The sequence below is a fragment of the Pteropus vampyrus genome, unplaced genomic scaffold (assembly GCF_000151845.1).
Source record: "Pteropus vampyrus isolate Shadow unplaced genomic scaffold, Pvam_2.0 Scaffold24, whole genome shotgun sequence".
Taxonomy (NCBI): Eukaryota; Metazoa; Chordata; class Mammalia; order Chiroptera; family Pteropodidae; genus Pteropus; species Pteropus vampyrus.
Window position 1 is genome coordinate 10797889 of NW_011888805.1, and position 20684 is coordinate 10818572.

The following is a 20684-nucleotide window of genomic DNA, read 5'->3' on the forward strand; positions in this document are numbered from 1 at the left end:
CTCTATTTAAAAAGACGGAGGAAGGATTCAAATGTTACTATAAACAAAATTAAAAGTCCGAAAATGAATATAGTAGATATATTCTTGCTCATTAGACTATTCTTATTTCATAAATAAGAATGATTATTTATAATGCAGAAAGAGCTTTTATAAATCAATACAAAATATAAATATCCCAGTGGAAAATGGGCAAGAGTTATAAATACAAAACATGGACAAAAAGACACACGCATTCTAATAAGCCATTTTAAAATATGTTTACTCATACAAATGTATCAAAGCAAAACTAATAACAGCAGACTATTAAATATCAGTTTTTAACGTATTCAATTGCAAGGTAGATTTCAATTGCAAGGCAGATTATACACACACACATACATATGCATGATGTTGGCAAAGGTACAGGGAAAATGACATTCTTATTTACTTTACTACTGGTGAGCTGTAAATTGTAGAACTCTTCTGGTGTAATTTGATGATATGTATCAAAAATCTTGAAAATGTTTATAACATTTGTCAGAAGAGTTTTACTTGTAGAATTTTTTCCCTAGGAAATAATAATAATTTAATCCTAATATATTTACGATAATATTAATCTTTGGTCTTTATAATGAAACAACATAAATGTCCAATAATAAAATATCAATTAAATAAATTTTGTACACAAAATTCTGGCCACGACAAATGATATTTTATAGGACTTTTTAATCAGTTTATATGGCTAAGTTCCCTTTTTCCCTAAAAAAACTCTGATTCAATTTGTGAAAAAATTGTTCTCTCACTCATCAAAATGGCCAAATTGGTCTATGTTTTATGGATGGTAAAATTGTGAGAGATATTAATTATATGCTATGTGCAGAGTGATTTCTAAGTACTTTACAGTAATACATATAATGCATTTTTTAAGATTAGGAAAATAGCATTTTAAATAAAATACTCTATCACTGGAGGCTGTGATTAGAGATCATTATTATATTTTATAATTTTATTTATTTTCAAAAATTTTCAGTTACTTTTATAAGTAGAAAAATAAAGTTTTTTTTTTTTCCCCCAAAGAGTTCAGTTAGGGGACCAAAAATGTGTTTATTAATTCATCAAATAATTATTAAAGTATGTGATAAATTTCTCCTAGAATTTCTATGATATTTATTGGCAAACAATAAAAACTGTGATCTGCAACCAATGTGAGTTGCCCATCCAGTAAATATGCCTTTTTTCTTTCTTGTAAACAGAGTGCCAGTTTTGATCTGGGTAGCAATGCAACCTGTCATAGTAGGACATATGATTTTAAAAATCTCTTCTACCTAGAAGTGATCGTTTGACAAAGTTCCAATCAATAAAACGTAAGAAAGAGTCTGTAAAGGCTTTCGTTTTCTTTGATATAAGCAACAGACATGGTGTGTTAAGTCTCCCACCCTTCCTTATGCCTTAAACCTGGATGTGGTGTCTGGAACAACAGCAGAAATCCTGCAACATCATGGGTGATGAGCCTGAGGAAAAGACCAAGAGTCTTGCAGAGATGCTGGTCCTGACACAATTCAGCTATTGAATCAAGCCTGGCAGGCACTTCAGACCTCCGTGAGAAGAATAAACTCTCTATGTTTAAACCACTGTGAGCCAGGTTTTCTATTGTTTGTAGGGAAATGAATACTGATAAGCCCGTCCTGAATGGTTTCTGATTTTGTTTTAGTTGCCAGGAAGCATTGCTAAATTAAGTGCCCAAATTGAAGTAAGTAGTGCACTTCAAGTGTCACTTCTCTTTTCCCTTTATGTTGTCTCAGTTCAACATTTATTCTTAATTGCCTAGCTTTATGTCATTTAATTTTGTTAGAATCCTACAACCTTTAGCAAGTTCGTGAGATCTGCACACTAAGTAAATGTTCACTTTTTCATTTGCCACCTGTCCTCCTCATTGCCATTCTCTTTTGAATTCACCTTCATGGATCTATTTGACACTGACATGAAAATAAGGTCATTCATTCTGTTGTCTTTAGCAGGCAAGGGGTTTTGAGAGAGAACAATAACAAAAGTAGAAGATATTGTCCCTACTCTTACAAAACATAAAATCAAATCGGGAATATTAGAAACTACTTTCTCTCTCTCTCTATCTCCACACACACACACACACACACACACACACACACACACACACGTGCACTCATGCCTCAAAGGGAGAGCAGTTCTACAGTTTCAATTAAGTTTCATTCAATAAGCACTTTTTCTGCCTGTGCCATGCATTGTGCTGGGAGATGTAAAGGTGAGAAATACACTTTTCTTACTTCGTGAGGCTCACTACATAGGCGGGAACACACCTAAAACAATTATCGTGACAGAATATGATTGCAACTGTGTGAGGGGGATGGGCTTAGGCTGCTGTGTATATGAGGGAGCTACCACAGAGTCCCTCTTGAAGGAAGTCATATCTAGAAAGCTGAGGAGTGCTAAGCTGGATGGAGAACAGAAATCCAAGCAGAGGAATGAGCATGAATGCACTCTAATGAGGAGGGAGTGGTGGATATTACTAGTATTTATCTATTTATTGCTGTAGTAGTAAACAGAAGGCAGGAAGGGCCAGAGAGGGAGCTGGAATACAGGCAGCAGCAGAATCATGGGGGCTTTGGAAAACATGTTTAGGAAGTGTTCAATGGTATTAGCTCTGGTGCAATGAGCATCGACTTTGGAGCCAGACTTAGTTCGTTTTGATTCTCAACTATATTAGCATTTTGTCACTCTTAGGCAAATTCGTACATCTCTCTGTGTCTCCTTTGCTTCATCTGCAAAATGAAGAGAGCAATATGTACTTTATAGTAGCAACAATCATAGTAGATACGTTGTAGTTACATGTAAAACATCTAACACATCACCAGGCATATACTTTAAGTTCCAATACATAGTAGCAATGATTATAACTAATATCCAATACATGGTAGCAATGATTATAACTGAAGACGTTAAAGCAAAAGATTGACTTGGTCAGATAAGAACCAGTGCACAATAAGAGATTAAGGCTGTGCTGTGAGTGCTAAAGTTTCAAGGGCTAAAAAAGTGTTTAGAATGGTATTGGTTGGGTCAATCCCAGGGCTGTTATGGGTGTTTAGAATGGTATTGGTTGGGTCAACCCAGGGCTGTTATCCCAGGGAATAGTGGCTTAGAGTAGTTATCTTGGGCCCCCAGGGAGGTTTTTCTAGCAGTGACCCGGGGAACTGGGTCCACCTATTCCTTTATAAACATGTTCGTGTGAACCAAGGCTCATATATGTTAGCTCTGCCTCCAGCTCTAATCTACCTGGCTACTTGTGCTCTTCACCCAATTGTGTATCTACCAATGCAAAGAGAATGAGCCATCCTCACCACTTTCTCACATATCTATCACTTGGTACGTTCTAGGCCTGAACTCTCTAGAAATTGTCCTCTATTTGTTCAACAGTTAAACTTGCAAGTAGTTCTGTAAGTTTTGAAGCTAGTCACATAGAATTATATCAGATGCAGAGAAAGACGTGTGGAAAGGGTGAGACATTCTCAAGTTGTCTATTTCACAGGAAATAAGAAGAGGGGTACACCTGAAGAAGAAGGAGCACTTGGTCAGACTCAGGAGACCGTGGGGTAAGGGAGGGAAGGTGATGGAACAAGTGTTAGTTGAAGGGAGTATTTGAAGTGGAAGTACAAAACACAAGGCTATGTTTTCTCTGCCAAAATACCCCTTGTATTCTTTTTACTATCTACCTATTTCCCTTGGCTCCTCTAAGAACACTAAAGCTAACAGCTTAGCAAGCCTCTTCAGTATGCAATAGAAGACTTTATTTAGAAGTAGAAAGCTCTGCCTGGTCCTAATGCTTTAAGTTTTTTTCATAATGCCTTATTTTCATTCCTGGTTGCAATGAGTGTACTTTTTAGCCAATATTCCCAAACTCTCCTTGCCCATAACGGCCCTAGAGGAGCCTACAACCACACTGAATTCTGATCTGTGTTAAAACTCTTACAGGCAGACCAGCATTGAACTTAAAGTACATTGAATAAAGAACTTTCTGGGTCAAGAATGGCCGTACTAGTGTAACTGCATTACCGATGGGTCCAGCAATGTTGGCAGCTATTCGAGAAAGGTCATAGGATACCAGGTCTCTTTCTAGTCTACAACCAGATCTTCCTCTCCCTGTTCCAGATTATCATGTGTCTCACATTTGGCAGTGACTTCATCTTGTGTGTTAAAAGTGAATGTGATTTTATTTTCCAGGGGTTGATTAAACAGCATTAACTTTGGACATGAAATTCTTAGCTTTAACTGCTCGTTATCATTATTAATGGATTGCTAATCATTTATTGCTTTTTTTCTGGATGACATAAAATTTTTTACTGCATGTGTCCCTTCTAAAAGCTGAGGGGCAAACTTTATGTTATTGTCAATTAAGAGCCTAAATCTCAAAAAACAAAACAAAACAAAAAGTTTATCTGATGCCTTTACTTTTATATCATCACATGATCATCTTTATTGAACAAAGAGGATTTGTCTGCTTTATCTGATTTGACTGTCTGCACATATTTTAATGAGTATTCATTAATAAAATTTTATTTTGTAATCCTATCTCAAATAGGCATTAAATCAAATTATCCAATATTTAAAATTGAACTACGATTCTTTTTCTGAGAAAATTTTTTTTAAAAAACCTCTAAAATCTACTTTTAGTTTTGCCAGCTAGATTGAAATCTTATTTCACGGAGTAGAAATTATGATTGAACCCACCTGGGTAAACATGTTCTCATATTTAGTGAGATCCATCTTATAGTAGTGTGTCCAAATGTTTTATTTTCAATTTAAATGACAAGCTGTACATTTCAACATAACTGGGTGGAAAGTTAAATGTTTGTCATACAAGCCCTTTAGACAGGTTAACTCTGCAGAGCTCATTGGAATCTTACAATTGGGTCAGAGATAATATGGAAGGCTTTTGTCCATGGGGTCTTCATTTGTCTCATGTTCTTCACTTAAAAGTAGAACTTTCTTGTTTCATTGAGGTTCTTACCTCATACCATCTTTTAAGGGAAATAGGAACAGGTTATAATTCTTGTTATTGCAGCCTTGCTGAGAACTTAAAGTGTTTGACTGGTTTTACAACTCCTCCATATTTAAACTTATTTGAAGTCAGGAGTTAAGGTATTTTTCACTTGAATATATATATATATTCATATATATATATTTTCACTTGAATATATATATTTATATATATATTTATATATATATTGAATATATGTATATTGAATATATGTATATTGAATATATATATATTGAAAAAATATATATATTTAAATTCACTCTATAGTTCGTAACACTTAAAATAATAGTGTAGTCTATGGCCTTGCTACCCTGAACAAGTCGGATCCCGTCTGATCTCGGAAGCTAAGCAGGGTCGGGCCTGGTTAGGACTTGGATGGGAGACCACCTAGGAAGGCCAGGTGCTGTATGCATAAAAAAATTTTAAAAAAAATAAAGGATTGTAAGCTGACAAGGTCCTTGCAATCTGTGAGGTCAACCAAGGGTTGCCTTGCCTAAAAAAAATAAAAAAAATAAAAAAAATAAAATAGCAACAAAAAAATAATAATGTAAATTAATGATGTAGATTAAAAGAAAAAGAATATAAAATGCAATATTTCAAATAGAATTATATAATAAATTATTAGCTAGCTTAAAATACATAACAAATAACCTCTCAAAACTCTATGGTATAGAGATAATATTTTGAAAATACCAAGGTGAATTTGGGAATAAAACTTTTTGTGATTGATTTTTACTGATATTTTAGTATTTTCCATAATTGGTATTATTTTACCAGGCACTTTAATTAATTTTTGGAAGTAGGTGTGATATAAATTATACATTAACATATAAATAGATCAGGTTTTTTAACTAGAATAAATGCCTTTCATGACAGCTTAAAAGATCCACTTTAAATCAGCTTATAACACCTATTTTAAAAAGAATTTGAAGTTAAATGTTCTCTTTCTATTTCAATGACAGTGATGTAATTATTTTTGGGATTAAGAAGATTTTGTCATTATTAATTTCTAGATAACAGATTAGCAATTCAGAGAGTCAGTAATTGTGTACCAGCTATGTGCTTGTCACAGCAGGAGACATGGGATGAGTAAAAATGACACCCATCCTTACAGGTGTTTACAATTTGATAGAAAGTCTAAAGAAGACAGAACATGGTAAGCGCATAAGTGAGCTAGCTACAGGATCAATTTATGTTGATTCAAAGAGGGGCAAGATCATAGGTAGATGCGGAATAAGAAAGACCTTACGGAACATAAGTTCAATAGTGATGGAAACAAAGGACACATTCCACTTATAAATATACTGCACCTAAAGCACAAGCAGTTTTAATAAAGATTTTGAGAAATACACAGCTTATTATAATTCATACAAAGGTGGTTAGCTGAACATTTCAAATCATACCTTCTACAGATGAGCTTGGATGATGGCCTATAATAATAACTCACATTTGATACCAAGCAATTTTATCATTGCTGATTATTTTCAATTATCAGTGAATGATATTCAAATAACATGGAAGAGGTTAGATATTATATACTCTTACCTGATACTATGTCAGTATTGACTGCAATTATTATTTAAAGACTAGAACTGCTTTTATTTCCTATCATGTACTTTACTGGAACATATAAGAAGAATCTCTTCATAACAGAACTAGGATTATAGGACCTTAGAAGTCAGTCATATGGGTCAAATAGTTTTTTGATGCATCAGTTATAAAAATAAAGTTTTATGCTAGTCCTGTGAGGCACAATCCATCAATAATGCCATTTGGGATGGTACCTAAATCATAGTATCAACTGTATATGCTTGTTTTGTTACTTCAGATTAGTTATATAATTCCCATGTTTCTGAAAACTGGTACAATAGAGCTGTTCTCATCAAGTCTGGTATAAACCAAAGATATATTTTACAGAAGTCCCAAAAAAGAACATAAAGTAATAAGACTGATTTTTACAAATACTTTCAAAACTCAGTTTGTTCATTTAACAAACATTTGAGGAACTACTAGGTAGATAATAATAACAGAAAAAAAAAATCAATTCCCATTCACATGTATATAATTAGATACCTAGTATTCATTTTTTAAATTAAAATTCTTGGGCACCAACCATAGACCATGTCCTCCTCTAGCTGAGGCGGCAATGGGAAGGTGGGGAGGGCAGGAGGAATTACAATAATGAACAAAAGTAGCACACCGTCTTTCCTTCTGGAGCTCACAGTCTAGCTGAGCTAAGCATAGCAAAAAGCAAGGTAGACACGGCAGGCTCCTTTCAGAGTTTTCAGTTTAGTGGGAAAGGAGGCAGATATATAATTGTAAGGTAGAAAATGCTCTCTTTATTTAATCAAGGTTATCATCAATTCCGCTTGGGGGAAGTTTTCAAAATTCATATGCATGAGTTTCAGTAAGACCTAGATGAATAAAACTGACTGGCAGTGGAACCCCCGAAATGAACATTTTGACTATTTCTCTCCTGAAAACATTGGCATGGCCCTCCCTGGTTAAGAACTCCTAAAAGAAGTTCTTTGAATCCCTTGCCTCACTTTTGCTCTGACTTCATCATAATACATTCGTAACGTTTATAATTCTCCGAAAGTTGCCTTGTTTTTCCCAGAATTATTGATGAGACACGTAGATGAAATTCTTAACCCATGGTAAGAAATGATAAAATTATCTGGCTATTTCAATGTCTGGCATACACATTCTTCTTTGGTCTTCATGATCTATGACTTCATGTGCACTCATATCCATAAAGACTTGCACTTTAATGAGTCTCTCTCACTCTTTCAGATTCTCTTCATCCATCATTTTTTAATTATTCTTTGTGTTCTCATCTTGAAGTTATAAATATTGCTTCTGCTTTGAAATCCAGTTTTCCCAGCACAGCACAATATTATAGTTAAGCTCTCATCAGAAAGATTAGGAATGTCTCTGCTCTTTGGTGTGGATCGGGAGAAAATATATGGCACCTATAAATGCAGCATTACCCATGAAATGTGTCCTGAGAAAGCCAAAGTGCATGGTACTCCACGTACATGTGCAACCCAAGCCTGTTTACAGCAGAAACCCTCTGAATCCTGGGAGCAGGCGAAACAGGGGATTTATTGGCTTGTGGCTTACAGTCGCAGAAAACTAAAATATGCTTTTCTTTTATATTATTGACTTTTAAAAATGACATGTGAGTAAACACTTTAAGTAGTTTCTTGGATAATGGGTTTGCACATGAGTAGAGAAGTATAAGTAGAGCATTAGCAGCCCAAATATCATAGTACTAAGCTGACCAGGATGATTTTCATAGTAATAATTTCTGCACTTTCCTCCATGGACCTTAAAAAAGTGTATATTTGCTTTCCTGAACTCAGCGCAACTTATCTAACCCCAACAAAAAAGATGAATTTGTAGTTGCTGCCTCCTTTGAGCCTTCTCCATGTTCTCCTCCTTCTGCTCATTTTTGTAGATCTTTAACACTCTTAAGTAAATGATGCTGAGCCCCTGGAGAGGTTATATATACTTAAAAATGCCAGGTTTACTGATTGTCATGCTGGATTACCAGTGGCGTTAAGCTGAACCTTTGAAACCATGCACATTTCTTTCCTTCTGGTTTATCTCTAGTAGGACAAGTCCCACTGAACAGGAATCATTTACATTCACCAGAAGGATGAAACAAATCAGTAGCAGTGCTCTGATCTGCTCCTTTGGCATGTTTGAGCACACAAAAGGTCTGCAGCTCCAAGCACCACAGTGGATGCTTAGAACCTATCTAATAAACTTACTATGTTAGCAAATCAGAGCGTAAAGAACAGTTTCCTAAGGAAGCTCTTGACTTGTCCTCCCCACCCCAACATTATATTTCTTCAGAAATCTCTGATAATAGAACTTCATTTTTTAAAATGCCATTGTTTTATCAGATGAAGTTCACAAACTATTGTGAATCATGTATAATACAAAGTAAAAAAGAATATGAATGGTACCCTGTCTTATTCACACTCTGAGTTTGGTATGAAAAAGAAGCAAGATCTTCCAGCTGGAGCAAGCTGGACAGGATGGGCCCAGAGCCAGGGTCCTTCCGGGTCAGATTGGCAGTGGTTCAGCAAAGTCTGACTCGGCTTAGACCTACACTCTGCTATAGGCCTAGGGACTCTGGTAATGGATCATATTATCCAAATCTCAGGATTCCTCTAGAATGAACCAGTTTTCTTGAGAGAACTTAAAGATATTTTTTAAAATCTACAAATTGGCATGACCTATGGAGGATAAACTGAGTGAAGAGTTTCCATTTATATTCTCAGGCAAAATCCAGAAAGAAAGTTCTGCTCCAGACTGAAGTTAGCTCAAAAGCAAATAGAACATATTGCTACTGTAGTAAAGGAAGATTAGAAACAAATGGTAAAATTAACTGGGGTGGACGAAAGGGATAGGATATAGGGAGGGACTACATCACTGTAGGTTAGTCAAGAAAGAGTACTACGTCCTCTTTTTTAGATGGTACTATATAGTCTTCTCTGTAAGACCATCTCATTCTTCTTTCCTTCCTCCCTCCATCTATCTCTCCCTCCCTCCCTCCTTCCCTCCCTCCCTCCCTCCCTCTCTTTACGTTTCCTCCTCCCCCGCTTATTCTTCTCCATGTTTACCATGAAAATAAATGATACAATATGCTCAGCCAGAAACCTTGGAGTTATATTTGATACCTTTTCTTTGTTAAATTCACACTCGAATGTTCATCAATCCCTGCTAATTCTACCTTCAAATTATACATCAAATCTGTCAACTACTTTCCATCCCCTTTTCCACACAACCTATTACAGCCATAATTCTGGGTAGATTGCAAGAATTTCCCTATGAATCTATTCTCCACATACAAGTCATAGAAATTTAAAATAAAAACATGATGATGTTGCCATTTTTTTACACATACACACTTAATCCTTTAGTCGTCTCCCATTTTTTTTAGACTAAAATCTGAAAAATATAACATAACCTAGGTTATCAACTGACCTACTTCAGCTGATCATCTCCTACACATCTTTGGCTTCTCTGCTTAAATAAATGGCTCTTCATCAAGAAAGACTTTTTACTTTACCTAGTATTTGTTTTGCCACTTAAACACTCCAATCAAAACATGCATTTCTCTTTAAAACACTTTTCCCAGTTGTAAACAAAGAGTTATTTGCATGGTTATTGATATTATTCTTATTCCTCAGATTCTCAACTCCATGAAAATAAGAACTGTCTTTTCAATATTGTATTTCCTGAGACTAGCCGAACTGCTAGCTCAAAATGGCACTAATGAATATTGTTTGCCTAAATAAAGTAACAAATGAATTAATGCATTTAAATTATCTTCAAGAATACCAAGACTCCCCCCAGACATAATTTCTCTAATCAAGAGGGACGAATAATTAGAAAAATACTCTGAACTGGATATTTATTAAAATTCACTCCTAACTTTCAGAAACCACACAATTTTAGATATATTTATAGTAGCTATGTTTGTTTGTTTTTAAGTATATGTTCTTTGGGGTGGATTATATTAATCACATTTATCTTCTGGGTATTCAGAATTACAGAGCTGAAAAAAGATTTACAAACACTGAACAACAAGGCTATTACACTTCGCTGTTGACATTAATTTTGCTTCTTTGATCTATATTTCTAAATAATCCAGGATAGTGACATTTATTTTATACCTGTAATTACCATAAATGAAATAATGATAAGAATCTATTCTAAGGCTATATATATACACATATATATATATTTTTTTTCTCCCAGGTTTACTGGGGCTTAGAGATGTCAGATAATTTATCTGAGGTTACAAAGATAATTACCTAGAAGTAGAGCTGTAAGCCCTTAGAAGCAACAGAACATAATAGTTAGACACCTAGACTTTGCAGTTAGAAAGATCTGGGTTCAAGTTTTGTTTTGTCATTTACTAATTATATAACCTTGGACAGATTTGTCAGTTCTTCTAAGCCTCAGAATTTTTAACATTTCTAATGAGGCTCATTGGGATGATTGGCCACCATAACAATTACTGAGAAAATATAAGTAAAGACATTCAGTGAAGTAGTTGACATATAGTAAGAAGTCAGTGAAGGTCAGTAGTACTATAGATGGAGAGAATTAAGAGATGACATTGCAAAAGAAGAAATAATGTAAGGAAATAAAAAATATATCCAGAGAAATAGTAAGCATAAAGAGTTGGAGAGTAGTAGGAGATAAATTAGATTTGACTACATCAAGATAACTGCCATAAGTTATGTTTATTTAGAGCAACTAACTAAACTTTTCCCAAATGTGGACAATTGAGAGGATATAGATTAGCATAACTAATTAAGCCTTTTCAAAGGAAAGAAAGCCTTAATTAAAATATTCTCTATAAATACTGGCCAATTACTAAGTAGAAGCCTCTGCTTAACAGTTTTGAAAGCAGAATATAGTATAAACATTTAAATAAATATCAACACCTACATGTATATTTAGCATCTTTCCTCTGTCAACACTGTGCTATCCATCATTATTTAATCTAACTGGTACATTTTCTTTTCTTATCTAAACAGATCTTTTCGTGTTCTCTTATTTTCTTCTGGTGGGATCACAGTTCAGGGAAGAATTCTTTACTCTTAAGTCTATGCAATTTTTCTGCAGAGAAATTATAAAGTACTCCTAAAGTGCTATATCTCTAGCATCTATCATGAGGCTTTGCACAGTACAAATGCTCACCAAATACTTGCAAATACTTGTTAAGAGAAAGAAGGCATGAAGGTAAAAAAGAAAAAAAGGAGATATCCCTTTAAAATATTGTTACTGTCCCATAGAGATTCATTTGCGTGTAGAATGAACTGATGATGGAAAGACTGCACAACTGCAACATAAAGATATTGTTGATTCTAAACCCTGCACTCAGGACTAGTTTCATTACAACTATAACATTAGAATGTCTCACAATGTCCTTAAAAACACTATTATCTCACTGTTTTTCATATACTCTTTAGCAAACAGTCAGTTGACATCTGATTGGAGTTGTTTACTTTTCTGATTGAAGTAAAGCTCCTTTTCCATAAAATATGGCAGCGGATGCTGTTAGTAGGCAGCCAACTAGCAGTAAACCAAATTAAGTCAAGTTGTATGGCTTACTCAAAGCTTATAGAACTCTCCACAGTACTAAGGACTCTCCATTATATGCTAAATTTCACACATTATCAAAATGTGGTCTCATGCTTCTGAATTAATAAGGGTCCACTCTATTGATCAATCAATAGAGAAAGAATTATGTCATAGCAGTTATGAGCAACAGTTGATTGGACTCAGTTTTGTTTTTTTATCTCACAAGCTTTCTCCCAGCCAATTGCTTGGTAACATGATGTGGACAGAATACAGATTCTTCTAGTTATCGCATATGATTATTAAAATGTTATCTTGTTCTTTTTCCAAACAATCTTCCTAACAGTCAGCTTTTCCCCTAAATAACCTCATTCCCTCCACCCCACCTTCAAAGCCTAATCCTTGAAATAGGGTCCTTTATACCTAATAGCAAGATGTCTGTATTTTCCATTTGTCACAGATGCTGCCTCTCCAATGAGCTGTCTTTTACTTTTCTGAATACTTACAAACATTTAAAGAGAATTGTTTATAAATGGATATAAGCACTGGCTTTCTGACAGGCTGATGTCAGAAAAGTCATACAACTTGACTTAATTTGGTTAAAATATAAAAAAATTATATTTTAAATATTGAAGTACAGAATGAACTGATGATGAAGAGACCAAAGCCTGAAAGACCATCAAAAAGGCAGGCATCGCCATTACACAGGTTCCGCTCTGAGCCAAGGTAGTGGCAGTGAAAAAAAAAAAAAAGAAAAAGTAAAAAAAAAAAGCAGATTCTTAAGGTTTCACAAAGAAAGGCTCTAATATACCTTGTAAATATTTGGCTCTGAGGATGGGGAGAAGTGAGAAACTGGGAGATGTCAAATGTAGCTAACTCACATCTAGTCTCTGAAATAGAGAAGAACAGAAATATGATAACAGAAGTAGAAAATCAAGAGGAGAGTTGGATCTGGGCTTCAGAAGATCCTGAATCAGGTTCTGCACAAGTTAAAGGGAGAAGATGAAAATCCTTCTGACTTTTACATGAGTTGGTGTGGGCTCTGTCACGGACTAACTGCAAGATCTTAGGGAAGACACTTAGTTTTACTGGGTGTAATCTTCTCATCTATGGAATGCCGCTTGGGTTAGCTGGTCACTATAGTCCCTTCAAAATCAAAATTTCTGTAATTTTACTAATTTGACTCTTAGGAAAACAGCTCAGAGGGAGAGAATGAAAGAAAAAGAATGGATTTGAGTTCAGGGACCCTAAAAAGGGCAGTAGAAGAAGACGGTGAGAAAGATGCACGAATAAGACAGTGTTCAATAAATATCTGCTGACTAAATAAGATTAGAAATATAGCGTCCCCAAGAACAAAAGAAGAGGGGATTCCAGAAATAGTGCTGTCTGTCAACAGTATCATACACCACAGTCAGTAAAAGAGAATAAAACCCAACAAGGGCTCCTGAATTTGGTGTGTAGGCTGCTAGAGACCTTAAGAAAGTACCAGGACTAGGGTACAGATTTTGACATGAAATCCAAGAGCCATGGTTAAGAAAAAGTTACAGGAAGGGTCCAATTTGAGTGTGGAGAGCCCAGGGAACCTACAGAACATTGTATGATATAGAATCAGGAAAATTCTGAAAATTATGAAAAGTCAACACATATTAACTGGTTACTCAAAGGATCCAACTTCTGCAGTGAATCTGGAATATGTTAATCATATCTAGTGTTTAAATAAATGATGAGACTAGTATGGATCCACGGAATGTATAGGGATATTCCTGTATTTATTCCACATGGACAGTATTGGCACCCAAACTCGGTAAATGTGTGGGAGCTGATGAGGAACCGGCTTCCTTGGTGATCTGAGTACATCAGAGTTCAGGATCCAAGTGGGAGGGGCCCTCAGCACTGTTAGAGAGGCCTGAAACAATTGCTCTGTATCTCAGTGGAGAACATTTGGTGACCTGGGACTATGGGGACTTTTCTTGCTTATTTTGACCCATATTTAAAATCCTAAAAGAGTCTGGTCCAAGGGCTGAGAACTCAGCCTAACTCAGTGGCTGACACATGTGAGCACTTTGATGAAAGTTCTTTGAATAAAGCAGGTTTCTCGTTGATCTCATTGACAAAACTTCTTCACTATAAGTGCCCCATTGACTAAAGCGTTGTCTATTACAGGCTCATATTTGAAGCAGTAAACATCATCGGATTTTGCAGACACAATTATAAATCACTTTTCAGAGAAATTTGCTTTATTTTCTTATGACTTGATGGCCTAAGAGTATTAATATAACTTATTAGTAAAGATTACACACCAAGGGACACTCTGTCTCATTTAGCTTTGTTGAATTATTATCTGAGCAGTAGAAAACACACATATGTGGACTAGGCAGCCTTCAAGGCCTAATTATACGGACTGAGTGTCACCTTTCAGTAGAGCTGTTAGATGCCTTGTGTATGTCCAATTGATGCAGCAGCTTCTTTAGCTGACAGTAACTCCCATTTTGGGGCCATGTACTTAACAGGTCTTTGGGGAGAATGTGCCATTTTTAGGATGCACTTTAATATTTTAATGGTGGTCATGAATCGTTTATGACCAATCCATTCCCCCGAATCAATGACAAGATTTAAAGAAGAAACTTGACAAATTGAAGTATATTAGGTCAAAGAAACCATAAACAGCAGGGGCCTTGACATTTGAGAAATGCCCGGAGTCACTGAGGGTGCTTAGTCTAAAGAGTGGGAGATTTGTCTTCCAATGGTTGAACGCCTGCCTGTGAAAGGAATAGTGCTTTTATTCTCTGTTGTACTTATAGTGAAAGATAGACATGGATTTCAGCTCAGTATAATGGAAGTCTTTATAATGATTGGAAATGTCAAGCAACTGAGCATCTTGTAAAATATTGGGTTCTCCATCAGTCACTGCAGATTTCAGATAGAGCTAGAGAATAATCTTCATTCTCACTATAGAACAGATGTAGGTAACAAAACAAATATTACAAATCAAGAGGGGTAAGGAGCCTGCTTTCTGAAGTCGCATGGCATACATGCAGTGCAAAAACTGCATAGGCACTTTGCAAGGATTGAATACTTTATTGTCATTATCATCACCATTATTTTGTTTGAGAACTGAAACTTGCTGCTCAAGGAAATCTTAAGGGAAAAAGTCCTGTAATCCATCTGTTCAGTCTGTGAAGTATATTTATTATTGAATAAGGTTTAAATTGAGGAAATACTTAAGGGAAAGTGGCAGAAGGATTGATGAAAGGAAAGAGAAACTGAGAATGTACAAACTGAAAGACACAGTTTGGAATATGATTTGATATTGAGGGGAAACTAACAACAAAAAAAAAGTGGCCAGGAAGCAGGAGAAATGCAGAAAAAAGGCAAGTTGAAAATAATCTTTTCTCAGTTGAAAGGAAGAGTTTTTTTTTTTCATATGAAGTACATAAAACATTTTAGCACTGAGAAATTCAAGGAAACATAAAACAATTTTTAAAAAGTTTTTGTTCCCAGGTGGTGATACTGCATGCTAATAAACTAGAACTTGCTATGCTGTGGCCATCCAACAGAATTCGCCACAAATCTTACACTTAACAAGCTGTGAGTGATTCCTGTAGACAAATCAGGGCCAATGCTCCTGCTGGCCTTACTTCTCATCCCAAGCCTAATCACTTCTTGCAAATTTAAATCTGACTTAAGGAATGGTACCAAAGTATACAATTAAAAATATAGCAAGAAAATTTTACCTCTACATGATAGACTATAGTTATTCTAAACCTACAAATTTAAGCATCTAGGAGGAAGGAAGAGGTTAAGATAAAAAAATCTTCCTTAAGTTTATTATAAAAATTTTTTCAAATGTTTTTTAACAATGTGTGACAAAAAGAATTGTGTAATTAATTCAATTACACAATGCAATTATTACAACTGCAATCTAAAATACTTTGAGTTCCTCTAAAATAGAATCCCATGTAACATAAAGAGAGGAAAAGGTCCAGAGAGGCTAGTGGCTTGCAAATAGATTTGATTTCACTGTCTGTGCAAATTGTCTTATTTACAGTAAATATTGGCTTTATTAGTTTATAGCACTTTACTGTCTGTAGGCTCATGGCTGCTCTAGATTTATAGGTCCTTGTAGTAGGTATTTGTTATAAAAATATATTGTAGGACCTGGGTATTAGCATGTGGACTCCAGCACTGAACTTATTATTTCTTTTACACAACATTGTGATTACAACACAGACTCTCTCGAAGATATGCCCCCCGTGTAGCCTGATAAAACAGCACAGGCCACTTGTATGTTCCAAAACTTAAATGCAATAAAAGCAAATGATGCATACCCTCCCTGTGGGGCCTCTGTACTTCCCAGGCTCTGAAATACACTGAGGGAAATATGCAAACACCAAACCTGGTCTACGATTTACCCTGAGATGACTCTTGCCTGGAAAAGAAAAGAAAATGTTTTCCTCTTCAGCGTCTCTCAGATTGAAACTATTAGCAAACTTATAGTTTGGTTTATTCACTTGCTGAGCTCTAGTATTATCCAGCTTGCAAAGAAAACATCCAGACAACTGCCCTCTTCCTGCCTGCCCCCTTTCCTGAATGCTACTCTCCCTCTCTTCACCAGCCCCAAATGGGAATTATTCAGCTAAAGTCTTTGAAATTTCCTTTGCTGAAGGATTTCTTTTCTGTAGGAATCTTGATTTTAACTTTCTCTACCTTCCTCATCTTCAGGGCCCAGTGGAAGACCAACTCCATATTCTTCTTAAGTTCCAGGACAGAAGACTAGAGACAAATTTAAAGTCTTCACATGCATGAAGGTCCTCTCCAGCATTGCTTTCAATCTTACTTTACTTTCACTTTTCCCACTTCCAATCTGAAGCCTCTTGCTAGCAATCAGACTATGCATGTCTGCGGTGTTTTTCTTGGTTCTACACATTCAACTCATTATCCCAATTTATCATACTCTTGCCTGAGATTTTCCTTCCTTAACTGGTTAAGAAGTGACATGTCTCCACCCACCTAAATGTATAGCATTTTGCTGGTAGCGTGTATTTGATAAGTGTTTGTTAGATGAATAAACTCATAAGACCTTAAATTATATACCAACATTTCTGCTTCCAAAGTATATGGCCCAGAGCAGAGACTTCCCTGTTTGGTGGATGACGTGCAGTCCAGGTTTTTTCTTTGGATCTTCCCTCCGAATCCCATTTTGGTGACAGGTAATTCAAGCTAAAGAGGGTCAGGTCTGGCATGTATACAGGAGGGATGAGTGTCAGCAATGTCAGTATGTGAGTTGTGGAGTGAAATTTTACAAAAACAAAGATGAGTGATTTTTCTAAAGCATCTGCCTTCAAGGCTTGCTCACTGTTCTGCACAACTATGTTAACATAAAACAAACAAATGAACAAACAAAAAAAACCTTTTGGATTGTGCTTATTTATGTTTTTGGTAGATATTTATATTTTTACATACTTTTAAACATACCACATTTTATTTGTATTTATATCTTTCTCACTCTCTGAAAGCCCTTTATGTCAGCAAATGTCAATATGATCTGAAAGGTTACAACCTAAGGAATGTCTACACTAAGTTAGTATGAATACTTGTTGATTGTCCCAGGGCCACTAAGTATTCTTTTCCTAAGCTGTCAGTGTGTGTATATATACACAGGGTCTGTCCTGCACTATTTGCCTTCAAATTATTCTTTGTTTCATTTATGTATATTTTGCCTCTCCAACTATATTTCCATAAGGGCAGGGATTGTGTCTTAAATAGTATTCTCTTGCATCAATAGTTAGCAAAATCTGGTCATTATGGTAAGTGTCTAAAAATGCTACTGAGATGAGTCTTGGTTAAATATTTTTTAAAAGTGCACTTCAAAAAAAAAAAAAAAACCTCTTTTTGTAGGTTCTGCAGAATTTGCCTCAGCTAATAAAGAAGTGGCACTGTTTGACAGTCTCACAGTATCAGTATGTAAACAGACCTTGAGTTCTAGGCCTGGTTTTCTTGCTGATCAGTTCTAAATATTATTATTTACTATATGTGTTGATGTTTTGACTGGTTTAAGTTTTTCTTTACAAAAAGATACACAAGTTTGGAGAATTGTTATCTGTTCCCTTGTTTGTTTGTAGAGGGGAAAAGTTCTATTTACTTCATTCCTTCCACAGAACAAAATATTTTATATTTAATATGATACGTTTTGAAGCAATAAAAGGCTTCTTATTCATTTTTGTCCCTTTCACTCATGCCACGGTATACCCAGTTTGTAGTCAGCATTCAATAACCGTTTAAATTCTTTTTATAATTAATAATTATAGAAAGTTTTTTAAAAGTATAATATGAAAATGAGAAGCCACAAAGTTAAAAATGGATGAAATTGATTACATAAAATTTTACATGGGTAATAAGCACAATAAACAAATTCAAAAAATGAAATATAAACTTCAAAAACTATTTTCAAGATATATGACAAAGGATTAGTGTTCATAATATAAAAAAGCTCTTATGAATCAATTTTAAAAAATAAGCAAGCCAATAAAAATAGCAAAAGACATACCAGTGAATACCAATGACCAGGACATATAAAACTATTTTTCACTAATAATTAAAATAAGTTAAGTAACTTGTCACTTTTCAATTATCAGATCATCAAAGAATCAAATGATTAATATTATACATTTTTGGTAAAGATAAGGAAAAAAGATATGCTCATTTTCTATGGGTGAGAATAAAAATGGTAAAAAAAAAAAAACCCACCCAATTTAGATGGATTAGGTATTATTTTTTAAAATTTAAATGTGCTAAAAGTTCTAGTACTGGAAATTTATTCCAGAGACATACTAGCAATAAATATGTAAGAATATAAGTAAAATAATGTTTATTGTATTCTTTGTAATCGTGACATCCTATAAACAAATATCTCCAAGAATTTGGAGAAACAAATTTAAAAGAATGAAGTACACCTACCTACATGTCTGGTTATGGAAAAAAAATCAGTTATTTTAAGTATAAGAGCAAGTTATGATGGCATATTTAGTATTATTTTATTAAATTAAAATATCTTGGAATATTGGTTCCAGAAACAGGAGAACTGATCTAGGTAGACTTCTTTCTGACTATACACACATTAAAAATAAAAATTTCATAAAATATGTAAGAAAAGTTGTAAATATCTTGCTAAATATAAAACAAAGAAAAGAAAGACCTTAAGAATCAGAGTAAAGAGGGAATTTTAATCCAGGTGTTTCGGTCATCAGAGGACTGTGGCAACCAATGGGATGTTGTAGCAGATGCTGAGACTGGTTCGCATCCCTTGGGCCTTTTTAGGGTGCTCCTGCTGATTTTCAATGGCCAGGATCCGCCTCTCTGTAACTTAGGGCTTTTCCCCCCAGAACTCTGGAAGGCTGCTCTGATTGCACAGTGGCATGTTGGAAATGTCAGAGAATATCTCCTCCTTCCCCAGCCCTAGTAACCTTCAGCCAATGAGTCCCCAGTTATGGTGTATAAATATACCAGCTCCCTCACCATCTGTGGTGGGTTAATTATGAGGCACGTATCTTGCACCATATCCCAGAGTTTCTCACTTTAATTGTCCACTGTTATAGCTGGCTTACAAACACTCTATTATTGGTTTCCTTTATCACCCTTCCACTCTCTTCCCCTCTGTCTTACTGGGATTCGTGTAGCTCCCTCAAAGTCTATATGCCCTTGAGTACTTGTCTCAGGATCCATTTTTGGGAAAACCAAAACCAAGAAAGATGTTAATAACTTTAAGGACCTAGGTTATAGGATTGGGATTTTAATGTGCATTCAGAAGCCAAAGTGAAGAAAATAAACCAAGAACCTTACATTAACATGACTCTGGGCTGCCCTCCCTCAGGGAAAGGAGAACTAAAGATTTTTGCTCATCATTCCAGAGAAATGGCAAGTCAGTTTCTTTGCCCTACACAGAGAAGGGAAAAAAAAGCTCACGTGATGAACTGAAAACTAAAACCTGGTCCTGGCATTTGAGTGGTATAGGAATGTAAAATGCAAAACACGAAAGTATGAACTGGTTCCAGAATAGTAAAATTTCTAGGACACTATTTGTAAGGAAACAAAACATGCACGAGATGAAAAAAAGTAAATATCTGCTGAATATAAGCTAACCAATTTAAAAATACAATAAAAAAAATTTATCAAGCAGGAGTTAGTAGACAGGAGAATCAGAACACGAGTTAAAGAACAATTTGCAAGAATCCACAAAATGGGTGGGCTGAACATTATTGGAGAAAAATGAAAAGGATCAAAATTATATGGAAGGAATGGACACTGACGCAGGAATGGGCAAATTTTTAAAATAACAAATGTATCTTCTACAAATGAGAAATAAGATAATTGATGATGAAAACTCAACTGTGGATCAAAAGCCTTTTAGACATAACTCAAAAAATTATGAAACTGAAAGAGAAATCTAAGGAAATTTGTTACAATGAAGTATAGTGAAATAAAGATATGACTAATATGGAAGCATATTTAAGAAAAATGAATAATGGAATGA

At 35.1% G+C, this 20684-nt stretch overlaps 1 long non-coding RNA gene and 1 pseudogene across 2 annotated transcripts in view; one reads left to right on the forward strand and one right to left on the reverse strand.

Moving 5' to 3' along the window:
* The window catches only part of LOC111737163, a 140651-nt gene that overhangs the window by 100942 nt on the left and 19025 nt on the right, over window positions 1–20684 (reverse strand). The window lies entirely within an intron of this gene.
* LOC111737170 lies at window positions 5341–5459 on the forward strand (annotated as a pseudogene).